This window comes from Silene latifolia, chromosome 1, assembly GCF_048544455.1.
Source record: "Silene latifolia isolate original U9 population chromosome 1, ASM4854445v1, whole genome shotgun sequence".
NCBI lineage: Eukaryota > Viridiplantae > Streptophyta > Magnoliopsida > Caryophyllales > Caryophyllaceae > Silene > Silene latifolia.
Genome location: NC_133526.1, coordinates 107452866 through 107465630, shown reverse-complemented (window position 1 = coordinate 107465630; position 12765 = coordinate 107452866). Strand labels below are relative to the sequence as shown.

Below are 12765 nucleotides of genomic sequence, written 5' to 3'. Positions count from 1 at the left end.
TAGTTTTGAGTAGTGTCGCAAACCATTTGATTGAGAATCTCTTGGTGTGTACGAATCTTGTATTCAAAGCAAGATAAATTCATGACTTCTTTCTAGAGAAGAATTATGAATAGAGCAAGATATTCGCCATATTTACACTTTGAAGTGTATGGTCGAATACAATTTCAATCAGAAAAGGTTATTACTTCTTCATCTCTTCTACCAACGAGTTAGGTAGATACTTGGTATCCACTTAATGAGGTAAGAAGAGAGATTCTTTGAACAAGTTCAATGAATGTTTAAAAGTATTAAAACCTAAAGTTTATAAAACCAAAGTATTAGTACTTTGTTAAAATAGGGAACAATAAAGTGAACACTTTCACTACAAGAAATAGCAAAACGGGCGACTGAATTTAGAGTGAATTTAGAGACCGTACAGACCAATCACCAAATTGGCGACTAAAATAATCAACGGGCAACTGATATCAGTCGCCAAATTGGCGACCACACAAATCGATACAATAATTAAGATTGGCGACTAAAAGATCAGTCGAGCGACCGAAAATCAGTCGCCATTTTGGCTGACATATACAAAACACGGTAAACAGCCTTCCATTTACTTATTTTACCAAATCACAAAAAAAAAAAAAAAAAAAAAAAAACAAGAGGAAGAAACCGACGACGACGACACCAATATCAACACCCACTTCCGGCCCCGGACCTCCACTACATACACCAACATCAACATCTCCATCTTCTCACCCTTCTCTTCTTTTCCTTACTTTGTTCTAGTTTTTGAAGGTATGTTTATTATTTTCAATTTCAATTTTTTTGCTTAATTTTTGTTTTATTTGTATAATTTGTGATTGTAATTATTGATATGATGTTGTTATATGTTTACATAAACATTTTTGATGGTTATTAGGTTTTTAATTGTTATTTAATTAGGGTTTGTATAAATGGGGGATTAGGGTTTATATAAATTGGGGATTTTGATAAATATTTGAAGAGTTACAAAGCACACTATTCTAGAAAATTAACCGTTCTTTCGTAACCATTGTGGGTGATGCAGGTTAATTTACGATGCCTGAACTCGCAGAAATTGTTAAAGAGGCAAGTTCCTATCTTTTTAATTTAAGAAAAAGGCTACTGCATTCCTGTCATGTGCGCCTTATTAAAGCATTTTGGTTCTTTCATCTGTAATATTTTGCTATTTCAGGCTTTGAACAGTACTTAACTGCAGTCGATAAGTTACGTCTCTGACTATGTTTGTACTTTCTTAAGAAGATTGATGGACTATGTACCTGAAATGGTGTGTGATTTGCTGATGTCTTTGCATTTGTGATTTGCATTAAATCACTAGTTTTTCTAGAGTATAATTTCTGCATATGTGTTGTATTGTACTATGAATACTGTTTGATAGCTGGTTCTGACGATGTTGTTGTTGTAAGTTAGGTAGTTTGATGCTATTTGGTACAAATGGACGAGATTAAGCTAGTATTTTAGGTTTTCGCTTGTGCAATATGTTGTTTAGGTGTGGTTTTTCCATAGTTAAGGACTGTAGAATATGTGGATTAATAGTATTTAGCGTACAGTCATTAGAATTGATGGCTGAAAAAAATATTAAATGTCCCTCCTTTTCTCCTTCTTAGCATTTAGGGTACAGTCGGAATATGTGGATTAATAGCATTTAGCATTTAGATTTTTAGCTTTACTTGCATTAATTTAGCGAAAAGCTAAAATACTAGACAAAGTCGTCACTCAGGTAAACTACCAAGGTCCCTCCTTTTCTCCTTCTTTACTTCATTTGAATTTATTTGTTTAATTTCTAGCCATATTTTGGACATGAGTATATACTCGTTTGTTCTGCTCCATTGAGTTATATACGTTTTTAAAAATATGTAGGTGGATTTTAAATATCGTAAAGTAACAGAGGAAGTATTTTTTATTAAACTGGAAATTTGATTATATGTATGTTATTGCAGAAGGGAAGTCCTCTTGGTTTAGCCACACAATCAGCTCAACCAGGTATACTAAAACTTCTACTTTTATGTATTTATTTTTTTTTTGCAACATTTCTTGTGAAATACGGAGTAATCAAATTGCTTTGGTATACTATGTGTCTATGTTTAATGGTCTTGCTGTGTTATGCTTTCGGCTTCCTTTTGCTTCGCTTTAGTTTGCCTTGACATCGCTTCCCACCTGTATAACTTCTCTATCCTTTCACTCTATTGCTTTTCGCCAAACATGTTTGAATTATATATCGATATAGTACTGAACAAGAAAGTTTACGTCTGGCAGTAAATTACTGCCTTTCTGAAGTTGTCCGCTGTTTTTTGGTCTTAACTGATAAGTCGTAGCCTGGGTGACCGTCTTATTGTTTGGCAACTTTAAGGAATCACTCTTTATCTAGAAATACTCCCTCCCATTCAAAATAAACCTCTCTATTTCTTTTTTCGGTTATTCACAATAACCTCCCTATTTCCTTTTTTGGTAAGTGTTTGTGTTGTCCAAATTTAATTGTATGGTGGGGTAGTGTATTTGTGTGGTCCAAATTTAATTATATGGTGGGGTAGTGTGTTTCCTTAATTTTTGTGCCAAAATGAAATGGGAGGGTTTATTTTGAATGGGAGGGAGTAATTGTTTTGATGATTTGGGCAACTTTTCTTTGCAAAAAGTTAATTATTTTTCTGTTTTACTTCTTACTGCAGTTTAGTTTGCAAGGTAACAAGATGTGGGCTTCATCATGCAAGAAGATATATCAACAATTATGGCTGCACTTGAAGTCATTTGGATGTAGTACAATTTAGAAATTAAGCTATTATTTTTTTGTATTTTTTCACACATTTATTTTTCATTTCATGGTTGAATTGGATTATGTATTGACATTACATCTTACAATGCGTGTATTAAAAAAGTTGATTATTTGAATTTGAAGGTTGTTAAATGTTTTGGTAATTATTGGTAAATGTGAAGTACTCCCTCCTATTCCCGATAATCTTCCCTATTCATGGGTGGCACGAAAATTAAGGGTGTTGGAATTAAATAAGTTAAAGTATTGTGCTGGGGTGAGATAATTGGAAAGAGGGAAGGTATTGTGGGGATGAGGGGATTAAAATAAGTATTGTTGTGGGGTAAGGTGATTAAAATAAGATAAAGTAGGTGTATTCTGGGGTATTGTTGTGGGGTGAGTTGATTAAAATAAGTATAAAACTTTACTAAATAAGGAAAGAGGGAAGATATTGTGAATAGATGAAAAAGGAAATAAGGAATGTTATGTAGAATAGGAGGGAGTACCTTTTAATAAAGGTTTTATTGTTGTTGGAGGAATTCTCACTTTCTCAACACAAATATCAACGTGCTGTAAAGTTACACTACACTATTTAATTACCTTTTGGCGACTGAGAGATGATAAAACTGGCGACTGAAATTACTTTTTGGAGACGGATTTCAGTCGCCAATCTGACGACTACTCTGATTTTCAGTCGCCAAATTGGCGACTACTGTTAGTCGTCATATATACTATTTGGCGACTAATACATCAGTCGTCAAAGTTGGCGACTAAACTCAGTCGCCCGAAACGAAATAGGCGACCAAAGTTTGCGACTGGCCTTGAGCGACTATTTTTAATCGCCAATTTGTTTTTAGCGACTGTTTTCAGTCGCCTTATATAGTCGCCCGAATTCTATTTTCTTGTAGTGTTTTATATACACCAAAAAGAGTGTGATATGGTATCACAAGTTCACCTTCATAATATTAGAAAGTGACAAAGAATCTTATACGATATGGTTGAATCTTTACTATAAAGTTGGGAGTAGTTTCTATCACAATTTGTCTAGTATTTATTTATTCCACTAAAACAAAACATAATTAAAGCAATCATCAACATTTCATATGTGATATGGTTAGGCATGGTACCTAAATTGTAGCTTGTTTCGATAGTGAACATGTGGTCTCTCTTCCTACATGATCACGATAACAAAGGGTTTGTGGTCCGTGATGCTGTCTATTAGAGAAAAGAGGATCATTTCTTATAGACAGAGTCGGAGAAAATGTTCAAGAGCCACAAACTGAGAATAAGACGTGGGAAGATGTTCCTTCTTGGACAAAATCAGTAAATATTTCTTCGAAATCTAAGTAGACAGGAATCATGTTATTTTTGAAAATAACAAACCTGTAACTTATTAAGATGCTTTATCTAGTTTCAACTCCGCGAAAGTCCGAAGCAAGCATAAACATGAAAATGTTTATTCAGCTTGGTTGGTTGGTAGCAAAGGTTTTTTGCACGCAACAACAACGCTTCATTGTATTTGGATGTGATTTGATATAGTTGGATTTTAAAATCATCTTGCATGAATTTTTTAAATCGCAACTATCCTAAGGTAGAATACAAACTTAAGAATAAATCTTAAGTAGAAGTTAAGGAGTTGAATTGTATGTTTTGATCATGTGATAAACATGTCTCGAATTGTCAAGTAGTTCTGTTTATACATGGAGTTTAGTGGGAGTAATGTGGTGTTAATAGTCTTATATGTAAGGGACATATTGATCATTGTGAATGATGAAAGACTTAGGAGAGGAATAATACACCTCTATGGTATCCAGACCTATAAAGATAGTCCTAAGAGGATATTGACGTTAAATGAATATTCTTATATTGATAAGCGTCTAGACAAGTTCAAAGGTATTGAACATGTAGAAATTGAATCCACTTGCTTCCGCTGCGGGATTAATTCATTAAGCTAAGATGTATCGTCATTCTTATAATTCGTATACTTAGAGTATGACGAAAGGTTATAAATCGAATTTAAGTGAAAGTCACTATAGAGCCATATAGTCTATCCATTAGTACTCAAGAAGCACTAATGATATGTCTTCTATGTCTCATATGTAGATAACATATTATTCATTGAGAATGACGGGCCAATACTCTCGTCCGTGAAGAAGTGATTGGGAGACTAGGAAGAGATGCAAGACATCTTTAGTATCCAAATCTATAGTGATAGATAAGAGAGGATAAGTGTGTAGAAATAATTAATGGATTTGTATGCAAGGAGTTACACAAATACCATATTCCAAACACATAAGGATGGTTAGAGAACCGTCTTGGCTATATTATTTAAGGAGGATATCTGCTAGAAACATCCTAGGCAGTTGAACAAATGAGATATAAGGATTCGGTTTTATGAATTGGAGGAACTATGGTAGTTCGGTCCTATCCCTACTCACTGTGAGATCAGTGGGAGCTATTCAAGGTTCGAAAGCCTATGTCTAAATTGGATTTAGACACGTACTCAAAAGTTATATAATAAACATTATACATAACAAAGGGAAAAAGTACATAGTAAAGTTAGGGAAAGTGCAATGTGTTACTAAGACTTACTAACCAAAGCCTTCTCATAGGCTTAGCATGATAAGTCATGCCGTTTCAATTGAGTTGAGATGTATGGATGTATACAATATTAAGTATGGATTGTAGATTATATAGTAATTGATATAGTATCAATTTTACATATGTGATAATACATTCATCGTTTGAGTTTTATTCAAAACTCTTTTCTTATAATACTTTGTTTTTCAAATAGGTTGTCGAGACAATATTGGACCCTACTTAAGTGAACTGGATTAACATAGTATTGGCCCCTAGTCACTTACATGAGGTGAAGTCTCCAAGTGACTAGAGTGTGATGCGATTAATGGCTAGTTCAAGTGCCATAGGGTCATAGGAGATGACTAGTCGATCACATAGGCAGACTGTAAGGGACACTCTGTCGGGCAGTGACCGCTTTTAGAGTTCTGGTAATTCATATAGTCTGGTCGTGGCAAGAGCTACTATAGTATTCTTTTGAGTCAATTCTTTGACTAAAAGCTGTTCGCCCGAGTTGGCACAGTTTCTGAGTGACTTTAAGTTATGCTCTACGACTTTCGTAAATGAGGTCAAATAGGCATCTCTTGGGTCATGATGAGCTGTGGCTAAACAAAGGGAATAGTGCAATAGAAATTGTCCACCCCCTTGTCAGGGTTATTTAAAAATCTCAGGGCCACTCGAGGAGTCATGAACTGAAAATGCGTGGCCACGCTCGGAAGGTATCTACGGTAGATAATTCAGGTCAGACAGTTACTCTCCAGATCGAGGAAACCACTCTTGATATGATCACTTGCAAGAACGACCTGCAAGACACCTTGCATTGAGTGGGAGATAGTAATAGGACAAGAGAATTGGTGACGCACACTTGTCTCAGACAAGTGGGAGATTGTAGAAGTATGTGTCCTCAACAATAGTGCCATCACATTATTGAAACTCATAATAAGAATACGAAAAGGGATGATTCATTTTATAAGTCAACTGGTTTAACATTAATCGGTAATGATTGGCTGACTAGAGTTTGAAATTACTGTCGTTTATACGGTGGTGATCAGTTGATCCCTAATGGTCACACTTGAGTGACGATCCCCTTAATAGATAAAATTACTTAATTGTATATTGATACAGATTAATTAATTCCTAAAAGGAACAATTCACGAATGTGAGTAAGAATATGAATCTTATTGTAATTCGATTAAATGAGATTCGTTTTAGTAATTAAGATGTTATATTACTAAAATTTTGTTTATGAAACAATTATATTAAGAATGAATGGTTAATTATAATTGCAACGTATTGTAGATTATATTAACATGAACTATTTTATTTACTTGTAATTGTGAATTACTAGTCAATTATTGTATATAATTAAATTAATATATGTAATGATATTTAATTGTTAAATATGCATTAATATTATTAATAACTTGTTACATGTCACATGTCACACATTATATGACAAAATGACAAATTGACAAAAATAAAATGGACTCAATATTACATGAGGCAACCGGTTTTATGAGAAGTAATGGATGATTTGGTTAAATTGTTTTATTAAGTGGAAAACATAATGATTACAATTTATAACCTAATCTACACCCTAACATCTTTGATAAGAACAATTGAAAAAGCAAAGTGCATGCATTGGCACCTTTTGTCCTCTCCCTCCACCGGTTTTACCACCCCCATATACATAATAAGAATTGTTCTTATTTATGATTATTCATTCCAAGTTACACACTCTTACTCTTCTCCCTTTTTTCTCTAAAATGAGTTTGAGAAAATTATTGTTCTAATATCTAATATTCAAATTACTAGAAGTAGTAATACAAAATAATAATTAGATTATATTTTAAGCATTGCTACTAAACTAATCTAGTTAATTATTTAGTAGTTTTAAAGGGGTTGTCTTGGTGCAATTGATAGGAGATTCTCATACATTTGGGACAAAAGGAATCATCCAATTTTTAAGCTTAAGAACAAGTAAGAAAGGTGTTCTTACTTGTGCCCTTAAAATCCGATTTCCATATTGTAAGGATTTTATTCTTACCTTCTATTTATAATTTGTTATGCATGCATAAGATCAACATCTATTTTAAAGAGTAAATTAGATTAATAATTAAAAGAGTTTAATTAGAAGGTTATAGAATCCTTTCATAGCTATCCTATCTCGATAGCGATTTCTCAGTCCAAGCAATATAATAATAATAATAATAAATATAGTCACAAACGGTCTTTCGTAAGTCCAATACCTATCCAATTATAACATAATAATTATAAACACGCCTCGCTTAATTAATTGTTTAATTAATTATAAGTTCACGACTCAATTATTTAAAACCCGTCGCCTAAGCAAATGGGGTAATAATAATAATTATAATTATACCTAAAAGCCCATTACTTAATACGATACAAATTAATTAATAGTCAAAACCCGCTTCAATATCAATTAGTTAATTAAGTATAATTACGAATTAAACGAGTTATTAATAATACTTGAGACGGTTCCATCTAACTAACTAACCCATCGCCTTACTTGTACCTTACTCCCTCATTCCCCAACACCGAACCACCACCAAGGTCAGGCTGTGGCAGCCACCACCTCTACAACACCAGGCCACCCTACCACCAAGCCCACACCTCTTCTTCGAACTCCATCCAACACCCTCAACATCCCCCTCCTTAACCGAACCAATGCCCTCCTTCTCCCTCGACTCAAACACCCTAACACCAACCCTGGTCCAACACCACCCCCCACACCATGGTCAGCCACCAGACCCACGGTGTGGCCCACCTCGACCCAGAACCAGGTCGAACACCTTGCTGTAACCGAGACCACAACAACAGCAAATACAACGACAATGTTACCTCTAGCCACCGCTACCACCGCCCATTGCAACCCTAAACCTACCCATAACCGCCCTAAACAACCACCATCATCCCTGGGTTAGTCGACTCTCATGTGGATCCCCAATCCTCTGCAAACAACTTAACAACAACAACCTCAACCTGTAACAACCCGGCCTGTAAAACACCACCACCAACACCAGTCACCGCCACCTCCACCGTCGATAACCCCCTCAACCCACCATGCTACAACCGACCTAATCTTACCCAAGCCCAGACCCGGTCGTCCTTTCAATTGGGTCAACATTCTCTTCACTTTTTCCTGATTTGAACCAACAACAACACACAAAACCTCTTGAAACCCGACTACCACCACCTTCTACCGGCCTTACCCCCGCTACAAACACCACCATTAGGACCCCTACACAACACCATAACCCATATCCACAAGTCAGTTGGGTCGAGTCTCTATTTGGCTCCGGTTAAATAGTCTTAAGATGGTTCACTTTAACAACGTATACAATAAACTAAACCCAAATTTAATTTGGGTCAAACTACGGTCAACAGGTCAAAGTCAACGTGGTTAAGTTCAAACGTGGTCAAGGTCGGGTCGAGGTCAGTCTAGGTCAAGGTCAGGTCAACATATTATTTGATTAATTAAATTATAAGAAAGAGTTATGAGACGGTTACCGTGAGACGGTTGTAAGATAGATGTATCGCTCCATTTCTATCCTTATTTCTCTCTCTCTCTCTCTCTCTCTCTCTCTCTCTCTCTCTCTCTCTCTCTCTCTCTCTCTCTCTCTCTCTCTCTCTCTCTCTCTCTCTCTCTCTCTCTCTTACTTTGTGTTGTGATTTGTGTGATCTTATGTGAACAATAGAGTCACATAAGCCCTCTATTTATACTAGTAGAAGGTAGGTGGAAGAACCTTCTAAGTTCTTTCCTAATTCTATTATGTGAATATCATGGTATAGTATAGATACCGTACAAATACTGTATAATATAATTATCATCTTATTAGTTGTATAATACCATATACTCACACTAGTATGCATCATATGTATACATCCTCCATCATATATTATTATGTATTATTCTATTATTATATCCCGTCTCATAATTACACGTCTCAATAATTAATAAATAATTAATATAAAATGTCCATTTTCATAAATCTCATAAAATAATATTGACTAAACCTTTGACCATCCTCCAAAATACGGGGTATTACAGTCTTCCCTCCTTAAAAGGAAATTCGTCCCGAAGTTCACCCAACATATCCCCAACAAAGTCCATCTCCAACACAAACCATCAAACTCAATAGAAATCAAAATGTACTTAAATGTATACTCTAATGTATTATCAATATTCTCAAAATGTATCAACCAAATTGTATAACAAAAAATAATCATAGATAACAAGAAATAACGGGGTAATACATCCTACCCCCTAAAAGAAAGGGTTACGTCCCCGTAACCTACATGCATAATCAAACAACTTCATTAGTCTTAGCTCCTCCCTGCCCTGTCCCATTGGATCCAGCTACGCTCTTGCCTGCACTCTTGTGATTCCCACCATTTCCTTGCCTCTTGTAAGACCCATTCCTATAGTTATAATTGGTATAGTTATTGTAACGGTTCTGGTTAGAGTAGTTGTTGTAACTCCTCTGATTACTCCAACCTCCGGACTGCTGGTTACACCCTCGATTGGGTGCAAGTGTATGGAAACCTCCTCCCTGGCTCCCATACTCTCCATTGTGACCATCCATAACCACTCTAAGAGTAGAGGCTTTATGGCCCATCTTCCCACATCTAAACCACTGAACTGGCTCGCTAAAGGCACTACGACTCTCACCATGACTAACACTACCCCCAAATGCTGCGCCACTACCAGTGTAAGCTTTAAACTGGTTAGTGTTTGCCTTCTTACTTCTCCCAGCTCCCTCACTCACAGCCTCAGACTTTCTCTTCTTTTCTCCTTTTTCTTTCTTCTCCTCCATCACCATCTCCTTAATTCTCTCAGCATGACCTGCTCTCTGGTATACCTCCTTAACAGTGGTAGGTACACCACCAGTAAGTCTCTTCTTAATAGCCAAAGTCAACCCCTTCTCGAATCTCATTGCCAACACTTCATCATTATAATTCAAATCTGCCACATACTCTATTAACTCCATGATGTTGTTATGATAATATTCCACTGTCATCTCATTAGGCATCTTAAAAGAATCAAACTGAGCTCTCATCTTACTCTTAATGTGTTTAGGTATAAAGGTATCTCTCAAAATGTTTTTTGAAATTCTTCCATGGCACATAAGGTTCCTCACTCAACTAAAATGCCTCTCTTATAGTCGCCATATTCTTAGTCCACCACCTTACAGCTTTCCCTCTCAAATAGAACACAGCTTGGTCAACTTGCATTTTCTCTGGACAAGCTATCAACTCAAAAATATTATAAAACTCCCTACACCACTCTCCTAGCAAGGATGGTTCTCCAACTCCCTCATACTTTACTAGCTTATATCGCGCCACTGATGCTCCCACCTTATAAGGATTTATCTCATCTTTCTTCCCCTTTAGTAGCTCTAATAATGCAGCATTCAGGTCATGCATCCTCTCAATCTCCTCATCGGTCATGGTAGAAGCTCTAGCTTTCTTTAGTGGCATATTGTCTATAAAAGTAAAAGAAAGGGTATAAGTCTCCATACTATGAAAAGTTATATGGTAACAAACTAATTCCTCCAAAATAAAATCATGTGATTAGTTGGATTGAACTAAGGTCATCCTACCACCAAGGTCTTGGTCAAAACTGTCACCCCTCCTAGGTCACAATCCAAATCCGTGGTTTATACTCCCACTTTAGGATCCCATATTGTCACTTCTATCATAAAATAACATGGTTTAGGAAATGAGAAAATAATCATGTTGAAATTTTTGTAAAACTTGCATTTTCAGAAACCCAAAATCAAGTTATATATTTCAAAAATCACTATTTTTTTTAGAGAAAAGAACAATTCATTAATAGAATACTATACAACACTTACAAAGAATAATTATAATCGAAAACAAATCTAATGGAAACAAAAGAAAAATAATTTTCTTATAAACTAAGGATCTCAAAACAGCATCTGACAATTCGACTCTTCCTATTATCGCTATCTTCATGTACCTTTAGAGGGGATCCTTCGTTTGATCCAACATCGACAAACCCCTAAACCCACCATGCTACGACCGACCTAAGCCTACCCAAGCCCAGACCCGGTCTTCCTTGCAATTGGGTCGACATTCTCTTCCTTTTTTTTTGATTTGAACCAACAACAACACACAAAACCTCCTGAAACCCGACTACCACCACCTTTTACCGCTCATAACTCCGCCAAAAACACCACCATTAGGACCCCTACACAACACCCTAACCCCTGTCCACAACTCAGTTGGGTTGAGTCACTATTTGAGTCCGGTTCAATAGTCTTAAGATGGTTCACTTTAACAAGGTACACAGTAAACTAAACCCAAAATTAATTTGGGTTAAACTGCGGTCAACGAGTCAAAGTCAACGTGGTCAAGGTAAAACTTGGTCAAGGTCGGGTCGAGGTCAGTCTAGGTCAAGGTCGGGTCAACATATTATTTGATTAATTAAATTATAAGAAAGAGTTATGAGACGGTTACCTTGAGACGGTTGTAAGATAGATGTCTCGCTCCATTTCTCTCCTTATTTCTCTCTCGCTTACTTTGTGTTGTGATTTGTGTGATCTTATGTGAACAATAGAGTCACATAAGCCCTCTATTTATACTAGTAGAAGGTAGGTGGAAGAACCTTCTAAGTTCTTTCCTAATTCTATTATGTGAATATCATGGTATAGTATAGATACCGTACAAATACTATATAATATACTTATCATCTTATTAGTTGTATAATACCATATACTCACACTAGTATGCATCATATGTATACATACTCCATCATATATTATTATGTATTATTCTATTATTATATCCCGTCTCATAATTACACGTCTCAATAATTAATAAATAATTAATATAAAATATCCATTTTCATAAATCTCATAAAATAATGTTGACTAAACCTTTGACCATCCTCCAAAATACGGGGTATTACAGTCTTCCCTCCTTAAAAGGAAATTCGTACCGAAGTTCACCCAACATATCCCCAACAAAGTCCAACTCCAACATAAACCATCAAACTCAATAGAAATCAAAACGTACTTAAATGTATACTCTAATGTATTATTAATATTCTCAAAATGTATCAACCAAATTGTATAACAAAAAATAATCATAGATAACAAGAAATAACGGGGTAATACATCCTACCCCCTAAAAGAAAGGCTTACGTCCCCGTAACCTACATACATAACCAAACAACTTCATTAGTCTTAGCTCCTCCCTGCCCTGTCCCATTGGATCCAGCTACGCCTCTTGCCTGCACTCTGGTGATTCCCACCATTTCCTTGCCTCTTGTAAGACCCATTCCTATAGTTATGATTGGTATAGTTATTGTAACGGTTCTGGTTAGAGTAGTTGTTGTAACTCCTCTGGTTACTCCAACCTCCTGACTG

The 12765-nt window shown here is 35.8% G+C and overlaps 1 long non-coding RNA gene across 1 annotated transcript; it reads left to right on the top strand.

Annotated features, from left to right (window-relative positions):
- The first annotated feature begins 444 nt into the window (after positions 1-444).
- On the top strand, positions 445-2910 carry LOC141608372 (uncharacterized). Its single transcript, XR_012526991.1, has 4 exons — positions 445-780; positions 1052-1092; positions 1965-2007; positions 2691-2910. It is a non-coding gene; the product is annotated as an uncharacterized LOC141608372 (long non-coding RNA).
- The last annotated feature ends 9855 nt before the right edge of the window (positions 2911-12765 follow it).